We start from the raw sequence: 20,738 nt of genomic DNA on the forward strand, positions 1-20,738 counted from the left end.
ATTCTGTTTCTAAATTTTTTGAGGAAATTCCATACTGGTTTCCACAATGGCTGCATCAGTCTGCATTTTCACAGTGCACTAGGGCAGCAGTCCCCAACCTTCTTGGCACCAGGGACCAGTTTCATGGAAGACAGTTTTTCCATGACAGCATTGGGAGTGGTGTTGGTGGGTTGGGGGGTGGGTGCTGGTTTCCGGATGATTCAAATGCATTACATTCAAGCTCACCTCCTGGTGTGTGCCCGCTTCCTAACAGGCCTGGACTGGTCACAGTCCGCAGCCTGGAAGTTGGGGACCCCTGCACTAGGATTCCCTTTTCTACACATCCTCACCAGCCCTTGTTTAAGCAAAGGTTAAATAATAAAAATCTGCCATTGTTGTGGTAAACCCTGTCCTAAGCATTTTTAGTTATGTGACACTAATTACAATAAAGAATGCCCAATTAGAGAGATTGTGCTACCTACAAAATGTGAGATGTATTCATGTGCAGAATACTGTAAGCCAATTCATCCATCCAGGCACCACCTGGTTGAACATGTGCATGAAACTCTGAACCATGCCTTCAGTATAGTTTTTGAATATCTATGTTTTCGGTATTATTAAGAGTTACCAAGTCATCAGATAGGTATATTATATTATACAAGAGACAATAGAGAGAAATTTGAAATGAGCAGTCCCTGTCGACCCACTTTTTAAATACCAAACTTCTTTCTATAGCATTTAGTCAGTCCTGACACTTGATGAAGTATACAGGTAACGTTTCTGTTCATTTGGTGAAGTGAACACTTAAAGGAATGATAAATGTTTCAGGTTTGAACGTTTAGTTGTTCCTGTTAAAATGATGGGTGTTGCCTTTCTTTATTATTCACTGAGAACTTGCTTCACTTTTTAGAGAACATAGATAAATCTTTCTAATAAGGCTGTTACCATATATCTTATTAATGGTAAAGGTGCTCTTACTTAATAATTAAAATCATAGAATTTTTTACCAATTATTTCTATTGTAATAAAATATTTCAGACATTATAGTTTATAATATGCCTTTGGAAAAATACTTTAGAACTCTTACTTTGGAATGCTGATAAACACCCTTATTTTTGTCTCTAGATTGTCAACTCTATGATGCTCACTGTTGCTTCCTTGAGATTAATATGTATAGACAGAAACTTAAAGGTTTTCCTGTAAAAGATTTAAGTGGATTACCTTTTTCTTTTGAGCTGTCCTTTTTCTCAGAAGCTTGGGCTATGGAATCAGATGGACCCAAGATAAGACTAAATGTAACTCAGCTGTTTATGAGGTTGGAGCATGGGAGAGTTCCTTAGCTTCATTGTGCAATGGGATGAATACCGGTCATGTAAGATTGTTATGAGGATTAGAAGAGCTGGAGGGTGCAATGCTACCCAGCATATGGCAGGACTACTAAGAAATGTGTTATCAAAAAGAACAGAAGGTCAGAAGAGGCATTTGACTTTTTTGCTGCTTACCTAACTATTCCTTGAAATTGAATTTGAAGCATGTTATTGTCTTCCTTCACAATGAGGTAAATATCTGCCTTCAAATGACACATCTTTATTGTATTAGAAGTTGAATTGAATTGAATTCAGGATGGATTTACTTTAAATTATTAGGAAATAATAACATTTACTTTTTATACTGTTAGATATATTAAAATATTTTCTATACAACTATATGTGATAAAAGTTTGATTTTAATTATATTTCCCCAATTAATTTTGCAAAACCCAGTCAAAGCTCAAATATATGAAAATATTAGGAGATAAACCATCTGTCATTCAGTGGGTTATAGTTATATTAGGAATATTACTGCTTCATGCTATTGGTATTAACAGAAGTATCACCCCAATAAACAAATTATTTTTATAATTGACATAATTTTCTTCAAAGACTATCATTGTTTTAACAAAACTGGGAACCTGTGTTATGAATTCTTAATGAATTTAAAGTATAAGAGCTATTTTCATTGATCAATTTTGACTAATTAATAGATGTTAAAGTTGTTTTGAAGATGATTTAGTACCATCTGTGAGAATACCCTCTTTCCTTCTAAAAATTGCTCTGTAAGTTAACATGTATTTGTTATGTGTTTGTGGTTTTATAGAAAATTTATCTTTTCCTAGTTGAATATGGGAACCATTCTAACCATAACCAGCATGGACTTTATAGGCTTAAGTTATATACTTTTTCAATTATTAGCATATATTGAAATTCTAAACCATTCTTGCCCACCTGTAAGAGTATTCACATGTTCTTCAGCTTTGTTTTATTCCCTTTTAGAATGTGGACTTCCTGCAGTATTCTCACTGGAAAAATGTTTAGTGTAAAGATAAAGTAATTACTTTCTGTTTTTCTATTTGTTTACCTAGTAAATATTTATTAGAACTACTATGTGCAATGTGTTAGACACTATCAGGGTCATGATATGATGAGAGAAGGGAAAATCTAAATAAGTGGAGAAGGCAGAGAGAGACAAATGTCATTAAGAATTCTGAGCAACATAAAATCCCAGATAGGAGTATCAAGGAAAACTGGGCAGAGAAGGAAATACAGAAGAATGGGAAGATGAACAAATCCATTTGGATGGGATATACTCCTATATAAAGGTAAATGGGAAACTAGTGGAAAGCCAGATGTAAGAGGGCCTGGAATGTCAGAGTGAGTTTACATCCCCCCACCCCCACCCCCAAAAAGGCCAGATGAACCACTGAAAATTTTCAAGCAGATTATATAGATGAGATGGATTGGAAAGGAAAAGAGACAGGCATTGGAAAGATTGATTTGGGAACTTTAGCTATTAGAAGAAATGTGTTCTTCTAATAGAGTCTGAGAGGTGTAAATGGGACCGCTATGAGAGAGATTTATGAAGGTTATACCCTGTATCTCAAGATATTTGGATTGATGTATACAACTCACAAAATCAAATAAGTTTTTTCCCAACCCTTGGGGCAAAAATTAGTACTCAGTTTTAATGATTCCTTCACTGAAAATGTTCTCAAACACTTGATGCCTACTACTATTCAGCCTGTGTGTGTGTGCCTGTCTATTGGTATTTAATATTACAAATCTAGCTTTCACTGTTCTTGAAGAATACAAGTTCTTTCCTGTTACCTGAATCAAATTACTAATCCACTGAACTTGGCAGTGGACTGAACTTGTGTTGGGGATGAAGAAGGGGATCATAAGAGGGAAGAAAGCAGTGGAGGGTGTTGAAAAGGAGGTTAAAGGTGGATTTACAAAATATAGGTATTTAGATAACACTACATCTGGAAGTAGAGAGATAGTAATAGAAACTGATTTGTGGGAGGGGCAGACAAAGTTTGGGATGGATTGGGTTTGAGATGCAGAGAGGTTATCCATGTGACTATATAGGATATAGTAATAAATGTGAGATGAGTTTGAAAGAGAGTCAGAATGAAGGTAAGTATAGCTTGAGAGGTAGAGCTGAAATTTTAATAATTGGCAAAAGTAGAAAATGTGGCTAAGACAGGACTTTTGAAAACACTTAGCTATTTATTCTTTGACAATCAGATCTTTGGTGGGAAATATCAGTCAAGTGTGAAACTGAGGAAGATGGGCAAAGTTTTCAACAAAAATGTTGAAAAATACAGACATATCTAAATGCCTGAAAAAGGTGTTTGGGTTATGTGACCCGGTGGTTCTTTGGTGAAAGCAGTTTTTGTACGGCGGTCAAGGCAGAAGCCATGTTGTATAATGTTTCCAATATTTCCCCTTTCATTGCCAAGTTTTTGATTCTCTCTTTTGCTGAAACTATATGTTGAGCCACTGTCTTCATGGAGCAATCTGTAATGATTTACAGACCCACTTCCTGGGAGCATAAAATTCACTTTCTTTAAGTATAGCTTTAATATTCTTTTTATTAAATATGTTACCATAGACAGTTTCAGATAAAAACTTATCCAGGTGCTAATGTCATTTCCTCAAATGCACTGAAGTGTATTGCAACTTTCTTTAAAATAACATTAGCAAACATACATTCTAAATGCCTCTCCTGTGGTATTTATATATATTATGATTGGCATAACATAAGAATGGTTAATTATTTCTCTATCATTGCCAGCTCTTCTTTTATACTCAGTACAGTCAAACTTCAAATAAGGCTACTGTCTCAGTAAAGATTCTTTAGAAAGCTCTTTGGAGTAGTAGGGTCCCCCTCAAATGCAAGTTTTAGGATAGAATCAGATACAATCACATATGGAGCCACTTTTGTTTCCATGTGCACAGAGTAGTTGTAAGAGTCACCCTAAGTAGTAGTAATGATTATAATGACAAAACTTCAGTTGTTATTTTGGCATTTTATGTGCTAATATCCGTGTGTTTGCATTTTTTCCTTATTTTCATAATGGCCCTTAGATGTAGGTATCATTGTTCCCATTATATATGTGAAAGACCTGAGGCTCAGAACAATATAAATTGTCTGAGCTTCTTGGCTAGTTAAAAACAGAACCAAGATTCAAATCAGCTGTTTCTGATTTTCAAAGACCATGTTCTCCACATGGCCCATGCAGTTTTATGCTGTGTTTGAAATTGGAGTTTTAACACCCTTGATGGCAACAACTCACTCCAGTTTGGAAGTTCAATGCCTCTTGCTTTCCTATTCTTTTCTTCCAACTAGGGAAGAACTTCCATTTGCTTAAACATATTGCCATTTGTCATTGTTGATTATCAAGTACATTTCTGTGTATTCAATGATATATATATATATATATATATATATACTTAAAATTCATATCAACTCTGTGAAAGGTATAATAGATATATTTCCCCCCAACATTTTATTATGAAACTTTCAAACATAACATAACATAACACTTACATAGACACTATCTAGATTGAGCCATTTACATTTTGCTATACTTACTTTATTACATATCTATAATCCACCAACATTTTAATTTTTGGCGCACTTGAAAGTATATTATAGATATCACTACACTTACTCTAAATAGTTCAACGTGTGCATTATTGACTAGAGTTCAATATTTATGCATAAGGTATTTCTTTTGATGTAAAATTTACATTTAGTGTAATACACAATCTTAAATGTATGTTCTCTGAATTTTGAAAAATGCATTCACCTGTGTAACCTAAATACCTATCCAGATAATAAACATTACTAGTGGTAGGTATCCCTTTTTATTCCCCTTTGTAGATTAGGAAATTGAAGCACACAGAAGTTAAATAATCTGCCTAAGGTCACACTGTTAGTAAGGTACAGAGCTGGAGATGGAACTCTGACATTTTGGCTGTAGGTTTTGTGTTCCTAACTCCACCCCACCCCACATGGATTGTCCTCATATGTTCAGGTACCCCTTAACATTCACGTTACAAAGGTAATGTTTATTTTTAAAGCAATTTTATAGATGCAAGAGTAATACACTTTGGATTAGTGAGAGTAGAAATGCTGTTCTAGAAATTTGTTGGTTCCTTGCAAGAGAATTATGGCAAGAGAAACTAAGAGGGAAGACGTTCCTTTAATCAAAATAATAGGGTTAATTCTGTATAATAACTCCGTCTTAACTGGCATCCTTGATTAATGTTTCCACGGCAAAGTGATAATTTCCTAATGACAATACTGAGTCTCGGGAAAATCCTGAAGTGCCACTTGAACAATAAAAGGTACATGATGTTCAGTATAATTTTTTATTAAGCATATTTTGGTCTGTTAACAGAAGATTGTTCATCTGTGTGTGGTATACACAAGGGTATAGCTTCTTCATACCTCAGTCTCCAAAATAATAAAATCAACCAATTTGGAATTCAAAGTTATGAAATTTGGAAAGTTTTTAACAAATGAAACTGAATTTTTGGCATAAAAATATAAACAAGGGTTGCAATAGATTATATTAAATTTAATTTCTGTTTTGCAGTACTTTGGTGAACCTTTCCTATGAAAAGAAACAGTGTTTCTTTTCTAAATTTTGTCCATACTACAAGCCAAATCTTAAAAGTTGACCAGTACTCTGTTCACTACTAAAATAATGAAAAATTAGCTATCATATAAATTTTTTAACAAAACATTCGGTTTTACTCAAAAAACAAATATATATGTACTAAAGCATTTAGTAAGTAAATCCTAGCCAATCACTAGAGGGCAGAGCAGTATCATACTTTAGGCCTTATTTGAAAATTACTGGATTAAAAATGCTGAACATATAAAATATATTGATGCACACTTGAATAGAAATTTCTTGTCTGGTGTGAAATCCAATAGCATGCTTACAGTTATATCAAAGGGGCTTGTCTAACAATTATATTGATTGCTTCTCTAAAAGGCACGATTGTTTAGAAGAGGATAAGTATTCCTTAAGAGAAAATGCTAATGCTTACAAAGAATAGTGCTTTATGTACTACTCTGAAATTAAATTGCAGTATAGACTTTTAGGTGAAATATTATGAGAGAACAAGTTTGAGACAAGTTTACTAGTATTTAGATCTAAGAATTTGTTGAAACGTGGAGCATCTTTTGATGTTCCAGCTGAAATTTGTTGAATTGTTAAGACTTTCAAATTGCAAAGTTGTAAAAGCAATGAATTAATTTTAGCACCTTTTTTTAAAAGGCTTTTTAAATTTTTTATTTTTAGAGTGAGGGGAAGGGAGGGAGAAAGAAAGGGAGAGAAACATCAATGTGTGGTTGCCTCTCACACGCCCCCAACTGGGGACCTGGCTCGCAACCCAGGCATGTGCCCTGACTGGGAATCAAACTGGTGACCCTTTGGTTCACAGGCCAGCACTCAATCCATGAGCCACACCAGCCAGGTCAAGCTCCTTTTTTAATGTTAAAATGTTGTCAAATGGATGGTCACTTAATTTCATTTCTGTGTAAAAAATTTCTATCATTCTGAGATACTTTTATTCTGTTGTACTTTTTATGATATTTAAAATAAATGAAGCCCTGAGGTAAGGTAGCCTAGTGAATAACCTGAATATTTCAGTGTCCCAAAAGATAGAAAGTTTTATCTTGACCGTGCAGTTTGAATTTTATTTTATAGAAACAGTTTATGTGTGATTCACTTCTAATGGAGACAGGATAGGATATCAGAAAAAGCACTGGGTTTGGACTCATAAGATTTGGGGCCCCAATTATTATGTGCTTCCTTATGACCTTGGGCAAGTCATATTACCTCTGAAGTAACCATTTTCCAAATTGGAGAGTTATTTACAGCTTGGTTGTTTAGAGGATTGTGTCTGTACCTGTGTGTATGTATGTCCAAAGATGAGACCTTGTAAAGATGATTTTTAATAGATACAAGTTCAGAAAAAGCTTAGAAATAACTTTAGATTGGTTGAGGATATCATAAATTTAGTAACATGAGGGTATCTATTACATGAGTAAATATGCCAAAACTGTGGTTTCCAAACCCCAGTTCAGATTGCTGACGTCCTCCTTGTCTCTGAGTGTCTCTGGCTGCTTAATCTCTCTGTAACCCCTGGCTCTTTTGCTCCTCTTATTCTTTATTCTACCCTCTGTTTATTTCCACGTTCCTTCTCTCTGTGTTTCTCCTGACTGTCTTTGGTCTCTCTCTGTGTTTTTCTTGTCCCAGGTACCCTCAGGAAGACCCCACGCCTCTAGCGGTACCTGGTATCATCTCCAGCATGTTTATAGATGTGAAGGATTCACTGGGATATTGAGAAATACCAGAGGCGAACTGTTCCACTGTAGTAAGTCAATAAGCATTTATTAAGTGACTACTGTTTACAGAGCACAATTGGTGGTGCTTTGGGGACAAAAGAAGTTAGTGCATAACTCAGAAGAAATAAACTTGAAAACTCTTTTCAGTGGTTCTTGCAGGATGGTCACACATACAAAAATAAAATAAAAAGCTGACAAATAATTGTATACTAAATGAGTTATGTGTGCTGAAGAGTCTCAGAGTTCATGGAGTAGAGAAAACCAGATGGTATTAATCAGGTCTCCCGCGAGGGTTCAAAATTAGATTTTGAAGTATGATTGGAAGAGATATGAGGACAAAGAGGATGGGAGTGAGTAATTTCTATGGGCTTCCCAAGCCTGTTCACTTGCCTGAGTGAATCCCTGACACCGGAGGGTAGTGAAATGAGAGTGCTATATTTCAGCCTGCCAATAGCTAACTTTCTTAAACTTCCCTTCAGTTATGAAAAGTATGGCCCAGTTGAGACTTTACATAAATATAATGAGTATCTGTTGCCAGTTTTATAATTTACAGATTTTAAAGGTAAATTGTGATTGTGAAGTAATAAAAGATGTATATTATGGAATAAAGTTAATACAAACTGTTGTAACATGATTTACAGATACAATTTTTGAAAATATGTTTTATTGATTATGCTATTACAGTTGTCCCAGTTCTTCTCCCATTGCTTGCCTCCTTCCAGTACCCCCCTTCACTCTGGCAATCCCCCACCCTGTAGTTCATGTCCATGTGTCATGCATATATAAATTCTTTAGCTTCTCCATTTCCTATACTATTTTAATATCCCCCTGTATACTCTGTTCCTACCAATTATGCTCCGTAATCCCTGCACCTTGTCCCCCATTCTCCCCTGCCCCCCTCCCAGTTGATAACCCTCCAAATGATGTCCATATCTATGATTCTGTTTGTTTTCTGGTTGTTTGCTTTAGTTTGCTTGTTTGTTTGTTTTTAGATTCAATTGTTAGTAGTTGTGAATTAGTTGCCATTATAATGTTCATAGTTTTGATCTTCTTTTTCTTAAGTAAGTCCCTTTAACATTTCATGTAATAATTGCCTAGTGATGATGAACTCCTTTAGTTTTACCTTGTCTGGGAAGCACACCCCCCAGCTCTGAAGGTTGAATTGCTTCCTTGTTTTTCCTTACATTTTTTACATATTTCTGTATCCCCTACATTAAGTTCTGCTTGCTTTTGAATTTTATATAAATAATAAAGTATATACACATTCTCTGTAACACCTGTTTTTGCTGCTAAATATGACTTTTGAAAGATATTTCAAATTTATTTTTAATCATAGTTGACATACAATATTATATTAATTTTGAGGGTACCACACAGTATTTTGGTACTATATGCCTTATGAAGTGATCACCACAGAAAGTCTGATGACCATCTGTCACCATACAAAGTTTTTATGATATTGTTAACTATATTCTGTGTGGTGTACATTATATCCCCCTGACTTATTTTATAACTGGAAGTTTGTGCTTCTTAATTCCCTTGCCCTCCTCTCCTCTGGCATCCATCAGTTCTCTGTATCTATGAGTTTATTTCTGTTCTTTTTTGTTGTTCATTTGTTTTGTTTATAGATTTCACATATAAATGAAATTATATGGTTTTTGTCGTTCTCTTCCTACTTACTTAACATAATACTTTCTAGGTACATCTTTGTTGTTTCAAATGGCAAGGTTTCATTAATTTTTGTGATTCAGTAATCCGTTTTATTAATATATATCACAAATTTCTATCCATTCATTTATTGTTATATACCGAGGTTGCTTCCACATATTGGCTATTGTAAACAATGCTGCAATGAACATAGGGATGCATTTTTTTTTATTAGTGTTTTCATTTACTTCATATAAGTAACCAGAAGTAGAATTGCTGGGTTGTACAGTAGTTCTCTTTTCAACTTTTTGGGGAATCTGTATGGTTTTCCATAGTGGCTGCACTAATTTGTGGCTCCACCAACAGTGTACAGGGGATTCCCTTTTCTCCACATCCTCTCCAGCACTTTGTTATCTTTTGATAATAGCCATTCTGACAGGTGTGAGTGATATCTCTTTGTGGTTTTGATTTGTATTTCTGTGATGATTAGTGATATTTAGCGTATTTTCATGTGTCTGTGGGCTATCTGTATGTCTTCTTTGGAGAAATATCTATTCAGGTCCTCTATCCATTGATCTGTGTGTCTTTTTTTGTGCCAGTGTCATACAGTGTGATTACTATAGCTATGTAGTCTTGTTTAAAATCAGGGACCATGCTACCTCCAGTTTTGTTCTTCTTTTTCAAGATTGCTTTGGCTCTTTAGGCTCTTTGTAGTTCCATACAAGTTGTAGGATTATTATTTATAGTTCTGTGAGAAAAGCCACTGATATTTGATAGGAATTGCACTGAATCTGGAGATTGCCTTGGGTAGTATGGACATTTTAGTACTCTGTTCTTTAAATCCATGAGCATGATATACCTTTTCACTTATTTATGTCTTGTTCAGTTTTTTTCATCAGTGCCTTATAGTTTTAAGAGTCTAAGTCTTTTACCTCCTTGGTAAAATTTATTTCTAGATATTTATTTTTATTTTTTGATGCAATTATAAATAGGATTGTTTTTCTAATTTCTCTTTCTTGTAGATCCTTATTAGTGTATAGAACCATAACAGATTTTGGAATATTAAATTTTTTACCTGGGAATTTCACAAATTTATGTATTAGCTCTAATAGTTTTTGTGGAATCTTTTAATTTTCTGTATATAGTATCATGTCATCTGCAAATAGTCACAATTCTACTTCTTCCTTTCCAATTTGGATATATTTTATTTCTTTTTCTAGTCTGATTTCTGTGGGTAGGACTTATAATATTATGTAGAATAAGAGTGGTGAGAATGGGCATCTTGTTTTGTTACTGATCTTAAAAGCTTTCAGCTTTTCACCATCGAGTGTGATGCTAGCTGTGGGTTCATCATATATGCCCTTTATTATGTTGAAATATGTTTCTTCTATACCCACTTTTTGAGAGTTTGTGTCATAAATGTATGTTTAATTTTTGTCAAATATTTTCTTGTGCATCTTTTGTAATTATCATGATTTTCATCCTTCAGTTTGTTTATGTGGTGTATCATAGTGATTGATTTGCAAATATTGAATCATCCTTGCATCCTTAGAATAAATTACATTTGATCTGGGAAACTGTCTCTCTTCAATTCTGAATGATAGATAACCTTGTTGGATAGAGTATGGTTTGAGTAGGCTTTTCCTTTCATCATGTTTAATATATTGTGCCATTCCCTTCTGGCCTTCAAACTTTTTGCTGAAAAATCATCTGATGGTCTTTCGAGGGATCTTTTGAATGTAACTAGCTGGTTTTCTTGTTGTTCTTAAAATTCTCTCCTTACTTTTAACTCCTGGCACTTTGATTATGATGTATTTTGGTGTGGGTCTCTTTGGATTCATCTGGTTTGGGATCGTCCAAGTTTTCTGAACTTGGATGTCTATTTCCTTCATCAGCTTAGGGAATTATCCAGCTATTATTTCTTTATATAAATTTCTGTCCCTTTCTCTCCCTCTTCTTCTGGGACCCCTAAGATTCAAATGTTGATATGCTTGTTTTTTTGTCCTGGAGGTCCCTTAAACTATGCTCATTGAAAAAAAAAATGTGTTTCTTTTCACTGTTCTGATTGGGGGATTTCCATTACCTTGTATTCCAGCTCCCTGACTTGTTCTTATGCATCCTTTAAGGTGTTTTTCATTTCCTCTAGTGTATTTTTCATTTCAGTTATTATTGTATACCTCGGTTCTGATTTTTTTTTTTTTCCTATATCTTTGTTGAAGTTGTCACTGAGTTCACCTATTCTTCTCTGGAGTTCTTTGAGCATCTTTATAACCATTGTTTTGAACTCTCTATCTGATAGATAGTTTTATTTAGCCTTTTTTATGGGTTTTAGTCTTTTCATTTGTTTTGTTTCATTTTGTTTTCCTGTTCTTCCTTGGGAACAGATTTCCATGTTTTCTCATTTTGACTGTCTCTGTGTTTTTTTCTGTCAATTAGAGGGAACAGAACCCTTTCCCAGTCTTAAAGGAATGGCCTTGTATAGGAACTTTTTTTTCTTTTTTGACTGCATGTAAGGGGCCTCTTCGTCAGGCCAGCTGTAGCTGGAACTAGAGGGAGCTTGGGGCTGCAGAAAGATCTGGAGCAAGCTGCACTGGGGCCACCTTGACAGGCAGGTTGAAGCTGGAGCAGGTGTAGGCTATAGGGTGTCCTGAAGGTGCAAGCCTCACCAGGGCCACCTTGATAGAATGCCTGGGGAGCTGGCTCAGGCTGCAGGAGTCCAGGGACCAAGCTGTACTGGAGCTGCCTTGGCAGGCTTGCTGGAGCCATAGTTGGAGTAGGCTTGGAACACGGAGAATCTTGAAGGCAAGTGGCATGACTCCTGGGGCAACGGGAGCTGGGCAAGCCGCACTGGGATGCCCGGACAGGCTGGTTGAAGCTATAGTTGGAGTGGTCTAGAACCACACGGAGTCGGGAAACAAGCCGCCACACTGAAGCCAGGAGCTGTAGCTGAAGTGGGAGTGGTCTATGGGACGTCTCTGGGGAACAAGCAGCCACACTGGAGCCAGGAGCTGTAACTGAAGTGGGCGTGGTCTGTGGGACGTCTCTGGGACTAGGGACTTAGGGGCCGGTGCTGTAGTTGGACTGGGTGGGACTATCGAGGTTATAAATGACAAGCTCTGATAGCAGCGGGCACAGTCTGCGGGATCTCTCTCTGGCAAGCTGTGGACCTGGTGCAGGCCGGAGCTCTGGTGCGCAGCGGGGTGCTCCTGTTCCAAGGTTGGCCAGAGTGCCTGGATCGTGTCATCATGGAGGGTGAGTGCAACAAATGGCGCTCTCCTGTGTCTCCAACACCGGAGACAGATCCGCGGTTCGCCTGTTCGGCGGATAATCTAGGGTTTGAAAATGGGTTTCCTTACCTAGATTCTAGGTGATTTTTAAACCACTTTTAAAGGAGTCTGTGCATGGGTCTTTTAGTGATCCCTCTTTACTTCAGGTCTGTGTGTTGGGGGTGGGGTTCCCAAAGTAAGTGTATTCGTCTCTCCCACCCTCCTACCCGTTTTTATTTGGTCTCTCTGGTTTGTTGGGCAGAAACCCTCCTTTCTTCTTGAGGGGAATTGCTTTGTCTCTAGGAGTAGATCGAAGGTGATCGTGAAGGAGGTAACTTCTTCCTCCGCCACCATCTTGGACCTGCAAAACCTCAGCCTCTTGTTTGGTAGTCATTCTTGCTTGTAATTTATTTGTGATCACAGTTGTATTTCACCGTAAGAAAATGCGGTGAAAATACAGTAAATAAATAGGTTATTTATCTACTTTCTCCCGATGCCTTTTTTTAGTTGGTTTCCAATTTTTGTGATATTAGAAATCAAGCTGAACAGGAAAAATACTTGAGATTCCTATACATGCCTCTTTATGTACGTTATTTCTCTAAGATATATGTTCAGACTAAAACTGCTGAATTAATTGTTATGCCCAACTTCAAAGTCTACCAGATAATCGCAGATGGATTTCCATAGAACTTGTTACATTTTATGTTCCCTTTAACCAAATATAAGTGTTTCTCCTATGTACCCCCTATAGTTCTTTAAGATTACTAGACTTTTTGCTTAAAGAGTTTTATAAGTTTTCTTTAACGCCATCTTAACAACAACCTTGATGGCCCCCCCTTTTTTTTAAATTAGTTTTATTCTTTGTAGCAGCTGCTTTTAATTCTCTCTGTTTTCCAGTTGTCAATTGCACCTTTTCTCAAACCCATTTAAGTCCAGAGATACAGAAATAGGTGGGTATATCGCTAGCTGTTTGTTCTCCGGAGAAAACCACATTGTAATGTAATGTTCTTTTATGTAAAATGATCATTGTCAGCTGTACCTGATTTCTAAGGACGGTTTGGCAGGGAAATGTACATCTTTTATTGATTTCTTTTTTCTTCAATTCAAGTTGAGAAAGAGTGACCCACAGACAACTGTTGTGGGCTGTAGTGACTTATTCCACCGGAGTTTTGTTCTATGTTGCAAAAGTCCCAGGAGCTTGAGTAAATGACTTGTGTTTGCCACTCTTTTTTTCTGTTCTTTACCCACTTCTGTTTTCCTCAGACAGTGATTCTGTTGGCATCTGATCATATTTGTATGCTATTCCAATTTTCATATCACAGTTCTTCCCAATCTTATAATCTGTACTTGGTGGTCTATAATTTTTGTTGATTTGATCATAATGTTTTGCCTATTGTCAGACTTGTTACCACTATCTGCCTCATTTATTTTCTGAGGTTTTCCAGGGAACTATACTAGGTTCTAGCCTAGTTCTTAGTATTTACTATTCAGTAGATGGTTATTGTATGAAGAAAGGAAGATATAAATGCAGTAAGCACTGAAATTTCAGCAATAATTGCCCTAAAAGCAATGGGTAAAAGTCATGGGTACTAGAAGCAGTTGTACCAGTGAGTAGCTTTGTAAACCATACACAGGTCATTTCTTTTGAATTTCACTCTGGTTTTTGGAAAAATGAGAGTAGTAGAACAGTGATCTATAAGATTTCTTTTGACTCCCAACAGTTTGTATTCTGTTTTCAATTGGAATGACAAATAGTTTCTCCCTGTGTGTCTGGGCACCATTACTAAAGCCTGAATCTACCTTACCAGGCTTTTGGCCCAGAGCGACCTGCCAGCGGGCATACATCAAACATCCCTCATCTTTGTTGTTTAGGGTTCATTTATTCTAGAGAAAGAATATATTTATCTTTTCTTTGAGAAAGTATAATGAATGCCTTTGGCTTCCAAATTTCATTCACCAGGCAACCCAGGCATTGTTTAGTGTAAAACCTTGAGTTCTGCCCTCTTGCTCTCCTTCTCTGTTCCTTCAGCCTCGTAGCTGTGACCAGGGCAGTTCGTCCTACTCTTTGTTATTTGCTGTCCAACTTATCCCCATGTCTTTTCTCACCATTTTTGAGTCAGTGTTGGTTTTTACTGTTGGACTTTTCCTTGAGTTCAGTGGGTCTGGTTTCATCTCATGCTTGAGGCAAGCTGCCTTTCTCCTGTGGTTCCTCTGCTAGGGACTTCTCAACTCCGAGGGCCTGAGTTCCTGCCCTTGCTACCTTCACTCAGTCTTCCTGTGAGAGGATTCCATCTTAGAAGATGAATGCTAAAACCACTTTGAAGGAATACGTAACCGGACTCTGTATTCTCACATGACTGATAGTTCCTGAACGTTTTTTTTGTTGTTGTTGTTTGGAATTCATCTCATGAATGCCTCTGAACTTGTGGATCAAAGGCAAAAGGCACCAGAGAACAGGCCACACACAGCAAGGGACACAAACTCTCTCTTAACCTTCTGTAAATTGTAAACACTGCCTAATCACTCCTCAGGGTCCTGACCAGAGAGCTGTGTATTTGACCATGAACCAAGAGTAAGTAGGCTCTTTATGATTTTCATAGAGGGACACGAAAGAATCTAATATCATGATCTCAGGGATCTGCTTTGTGAAAATAGCAAGTAAGTCTGGCAAATTTTAGACTAAGAAGAGAATAAGGCAAGAGAAGAATTTTGTAACCTCCAAAAAAATGAAAAATGGAGAAAACTTTAATGAAGGACTTCTTTTTAACAACATTAACTTATTCTCAATTCAGATTGGGAATTTTAAAAGTTTTTGTATTTTTTTAAAATTTTAAGTTAAATTATTTATTACTGAGAAGCCAGTTGTTAACCTTCACCTCCAGCCTTCATAAACATAAAAGACCCAAGATTTACTGGTCTGCCTAGCCATGAAGAACAAGAAGCCAGACTGCCTTTGATAATTCACCCCTCCTAACTGCTTACTTGACAAAACTCTACAGAAATAGATTATGCCAAATGTTCTGTTTTGCAAGAAGCAGTTAATAATACCATCCTATCTCTAGAAGAACAGATAATTTTTTGTTCCTCAAGAATGCAGGGAGAGAAACATCCTTTTATGCTTATGAGGGAAAAATGAGAGAAATTACCTGACAGGAAAACTCTACTGATAGGAGAATACTCACTCTAACCAGTCTTACATTGTGCCTTTGATTAATGTAAAAGGCTTGACCTGTTAAGTATTCACATTAATATTTTAAGTTATCAGTGACAAAAGTCTCCTTTGTAATACTAATTCACTTAGTATTTTATTAATTTAGACAGGTATGAAAGTACTTCAGAAAATCTACAGCACTCATTTAGTATTCTTATTTTAGTTAATGTCTTTTGAAAGAAAACCATATATTCCCAAATGAATAAGTTGCAGCAAATATTAAAAATAAAATATTGTGTTAATAAGTTGGATCATCTTTAAATATAGCAGAAAATTTATAATAAATATAATGTATATAAACAATATAAACATGTGATAACAAAATTTTACTGTAGAGGGAACTAGAAAATGCATTTATTACAGATTCTGTATTGAATGGCTTAACTTGGAAGAGGAATTTTTAAGAGCTAACTTAAGAAAAAATTTTGAATTATGTATTTAATTTTTACTCATTTTTAAATGTTATACAGCATATTTAGTGATATATATAAAAGTAAACTCAAAATTGACATAATTATATAAAATAAAAATTTATCTAGATTACCTTATTAAAGTAGTTCTGAATAACTTCACTTAAATTTAGGTATTACTGGAATAACTATTCATTTTGTCTGGGAGATTATAATCTGGATAAGAAACAGTGAAATGTTCATATGGGTCTGTAATTTTGAGGAAAAAGTAGTGAGCAATTAATCTGTTTTCCTGAAGTTAACTCCCTAGTATATTACCATTCGTGATCTAGCTGCAATCCACATTTCTAAAAGCCTGACCAGGTTTTATTAAATCTGAAAAAAATTAGTCACTGACTTTTTAATAAAAACAAAAGAACAAAGTATAGCAGCAGCTGTACTTCCATATTGATAGTTGTTTTGAGGAATTAGGACTCCTAGGAAGCTCACCTAGACATAGACATCATAATGTTATTAAAGATCATCAAATATGATTTTCCTCCATGTGTATGCCAATCTTCTTTCTCCCATCGAATCTTACTGGCAGTTTTCTTTTGTACTTTCCCTGTGTCAGCCAAGCACCATGTTTCATTTGAATGATGGCATCATTGCCCTTAGGTTAAGGAATGTTTTGAGCTTAGAGGAATCCTGGCTTTGGCTTTTATTCATTTCTAGTTATTTGCTGTTACTTAACCCTTCCACTGCATAGGTGGCAGTGTGATTTTCTGTGAGTCTCAAGCTGCCCTATAAACACAGGGCTTATGTGTCCTTCAGTTAGTAATCTTCCAACTGCTTAGAACCCCTCTGGACTTAGGGAGGGTGGTGCTCTGGAACTCTTTGAGCCAGAAGTTCTAGATAATCAGCACCAGGGCAACAGTGGGTATGATTTTTACTGAGTGGAGTCATCCAGTCAGCTGTTCTCTTGGGATTAAAGCTCATCAGGACAGCCTTTCTTCTGCTCTTACTGGAGTTTACTCAAGGATTGATTTTAGTATGTTTCATTTTCCTTCAAATTTAAAAAACAAATGTGCCAGAGATTTTTGTTCATTCGTTTGAAATTATTTGTATTTAAATGACTTCAAAGTCAGTTTACATTGAGAGGTTCTGGCTCTTTTACTCTTTTTGCTTAGTAAGGGTGATGCTTATGGTGGGATTGTGTTCTCCTGTTTCTTCCTTTACATTTTTCCTGGGACTTCAAAGGCCAATGAGGTATACCAACCCTTCCTCATGCCCCACCTCCATTAGAGTTTACATTTGTGGGGAAGATGAACCATGGGTCAATTTAACTTACAGGATTTAAATCTGATTTTCAGTGAGGGACTTTAAGACTCACTGTCTATAATTAAGAGGCTATTGATGATGATCATGATGTGGATGTGTCTGGAATGGGAAAAAAAATGAGAGGCTAAAAGCCATAGATTTAAAATAATCATTCAAGACAATAATAGAAAAGGATCACAAGTTTATGGCTTGTGCTGTAGGGAGTTAGAAAATTTGGAGAAAAGACATTATTTTGCCCGGGTTTTTATTTGACCTGAATGGAGAGGAATAGAGAAAGGGCATTTTAAATAGGGGATCTCTGGGCAAATAATAAGATGCAAAAAAGTACTCAGATGCCAAGGAGCTGGGTCTTGACTTTATCTTACCAGAAATCAAAAAGATGAAGTTTGGTGGTAGGGATTGGGGGAATAGGGGCAGGGAGGCCCACAAATGTGTGGAATGCCAATTCAAGGAATTAATTTTGAGAATAGACTGTGAAGTGCCATTGAAGAGTTTGGATTCAGAGAGTGACAGACTCAAAGCATGATTCTTAATAAATGTGATAGAGATTAGCTTGGAAATGGAGATCACCACTTAGAAGGTATTATAATCATCTCTTGGGATGAGGCACCAAAGGATTCGAGGAAAGGAGAAAACACTACGTTCATTCATCCTTTTCTCTTTTTTTTTTTTAAGTTAAGAAGGCAGCATATGTGTGGCATTCTAAAAGGGGTTTCCCGTATTATCTACTTCTATTCTTAAAATTCTATCTATGAAGGTAGGTATTAGTAGTGATAAAAGTTAGCCAGCCCTATCTACCAAGTCCAATCCTTTCTTATTTCCTTGCTCATGCTCAGAGCATTGAAATAGAGAGCAGATAAACTTTTAATTCTTTATTTGATTTTTCATATACTCCCTTCTTAGGAATTATTAAGTGGATTCAAATTAGAACTATATTCAAATTTGTGTGTGTGTATCATGTAAATTAGTACACCTGAGTCTGAATGATACAGATGTTATATACTAGCCTTACCTATTTCTCAGTCACAGCATTTGAGAAAAACCTCAGTTGACAAAAGTTTGGTCTTGATATATTTTATATCAATTGAGAAATAAGAGTACATTTCTTACAAAATAATAATTCTCGTATATAAGACTTGAAATCAATGTCCTAGTTTTCTAGAATAAAAATTATAGGATAAACTGGAATTTTTACAAAAGAAGAATTTTCATTAATTTTCTTATCCATTGAAAGTGAGCTAGAAATCTTAATGTTTGTAAGTCATTGTAAAAATGCAGTACACAACTGACTTTCTTAATAGGGAAGCCTATTTTAAATGGGAGGATGATCTGGTTCATCATTTTAATGATTAATAATTATTTTACAGTTTTAAAAATCATACTACATAGAAGAGGTTGGAGATTTGAAGAAGTAGGTAGTAACATTCAACGAATTGCCCACTACCCATAAGAACAAACCTCTTACCTAAGACATTTTGGGAATTTTTATTTATTAATTGATGTTAGCTTGTTATAATTTTTCACTTTTCCCTAAAAGGAATCTCCTCTATAATTGAGGAATATCTATCTATTAGTTGTGTTCTGGTTATGTTTCAGATTGCTGTTTTCATCCTCAAATTGTGCTAAGTGGAGGCCTTTTTTGTGCGAACATTTTTTTAATACTAACTTTTATTTCTCTTCCTATAACCTGCATTTCCTTCAGCAAAAATAGTTTCCGGTTCACCAACAAGAAGCAGCTGTCTGAAATGTGTCCATTAACTCAGCTGACTATCTGCAGTTGTCCAGCAAAAGTTTTTAATTTGGGAAGTAAGGAAATAGAAATAAACATTCAGATTTGATTTTGGCTGATGTAACAAGAACTTCTGTCTGTAACTTGACATCTTGAAATCCGCATATAGTGTAGATGAAATTTTGAAAGATTTGAGCCTAAACACCATTGAGGCTGTGCTTAGCTATTTCTTGTAAATTATTTCCTTGCCCCTCAAAGGAAAACATGAAATCTTAACCTCAAGATTGACCTGGCAAGGGATACATTTCAATATTATTTATAAGATGAAAATATTTTAATTTTATGTGTGTATTATTTGGTGAAAAGTGATGAATGCTTTAGTTCACTGAAGAAAATGAGTTCAAGAATGAAATGGACAAAGCTATAAGCATATTGAGAAGGATGTCCCAAAAGACTTCTAGAAACTGTAAAGTTGAGTACAGTGGTATAAAACTATTCACACATTTTATTAGATCCACATAGGACTGCAAATGCAAACTGATCGTCTCCTTGAGAGACTGTTGCTGTAAATATTTAGGGGGAAAAAAGAATGTTGATAAGTTTCTGGCATAACTAAATATTCACAATGGAAGAGTGTATTAGAAGAATAAATTTTGTTGCACTTAGAAATCCAGGTTAATTTTATAATTCTTTTTTCTGAAATCCTTTTCTTACAAATCACATATCTTCAAAGTTTCTACTTGTGACTGTTCTTCCCTGGTAGGTACAGAAGATTAATATGGTTGGGAAAAGTTCTAAACACCATATTATGACCATTGATAAAACTCATTAAAACTTGGTGAATTGGAAATGCTACCTCATTTCAGTTAAAATGTAATCTTATATTTGAAATGTTGTATTAAGAATTAGAGCAGATGTCTTAGTCACTTGTGTGATACTTTAGGGATCACTTCACCTTAGCTCCCCAAATGTAAAATAAGTGTATTGTATGTAAGTCTTGGCACAGAGTACTTGAGAATGCTTGTTCTTATTCTTGAATCACAATTTGAAAAGTAAGTATTAGGAGGATTTGACCTACTAGTACAAAGGTCCTACCTACTTCATGGACATATGATACAAAGTGGCGTTTTAAGTGAAAGGGGATTTAGGACAATTGATACATGCCTCCAGTGTGCCAGCCTTTGAATGGAGGCATTTCATGGAACAGACCTAAGTTGAAAACGTTTTGTAGTCTAGGTAGAAAATTCAGGGAAGGTTTCAATGTTTTTGAATCTGTAGTATGCTGTATTGTTACCAGTTCTCAGGACAGTATCACCTGAATACAGTATAAGGTGAGAATTATTAACAGGTTGAAGTTGGGGGTGTTATGAAAAAGCAGCTGGAACAGAGGAAGAATATACAGGTGTGGGCAAGAGTAGGTTTACAGCTTGGAGCACATGAAAGTTTATTCTTGTATTATCATTTTTAATTATTGCATTATTTATTTGTAT

The 20,738-nt window shown here is 35.7% G+C and overlaps 1 protein-coding gene across 2 annotated transcripts in view; it reads left to right on the forward strand.

Moving 5' to 3' along the window:
* BBX (BBX high mobility group box domain containing) overlaps positions 1-20,738 on the forward strand; it is a 259,093-nt gene that overhangs the window by 119,540 nt on the left and 118,815 nt on the right. For both annotated transcript variants that reach the window (XM_090276338.1, XM_090276346.1), the window contains exon 5: positions 7,577-7,694. The gene's annotated coding sequence lies outside the window, so the exon portion shown is untranslated. The remainder of the gene's footprint in view (positions 1-7,576; positions 7,695-20,738) is intronic.

Source organism: Furipterus horrens, unplaced genomic scaffold (genome assembly GCF_987537825.1).
Source record: "Furipterus horrens unplaced genomic scaffold, mFurHor1.1.pri manual_scaffold_1, whole genome shotgun sequence".
NCBI lineage: Eukaryota > Metazoa > Chordata > Mammalia > Chiroptera > Furipteridae > Furipterus > Furipterus horrens.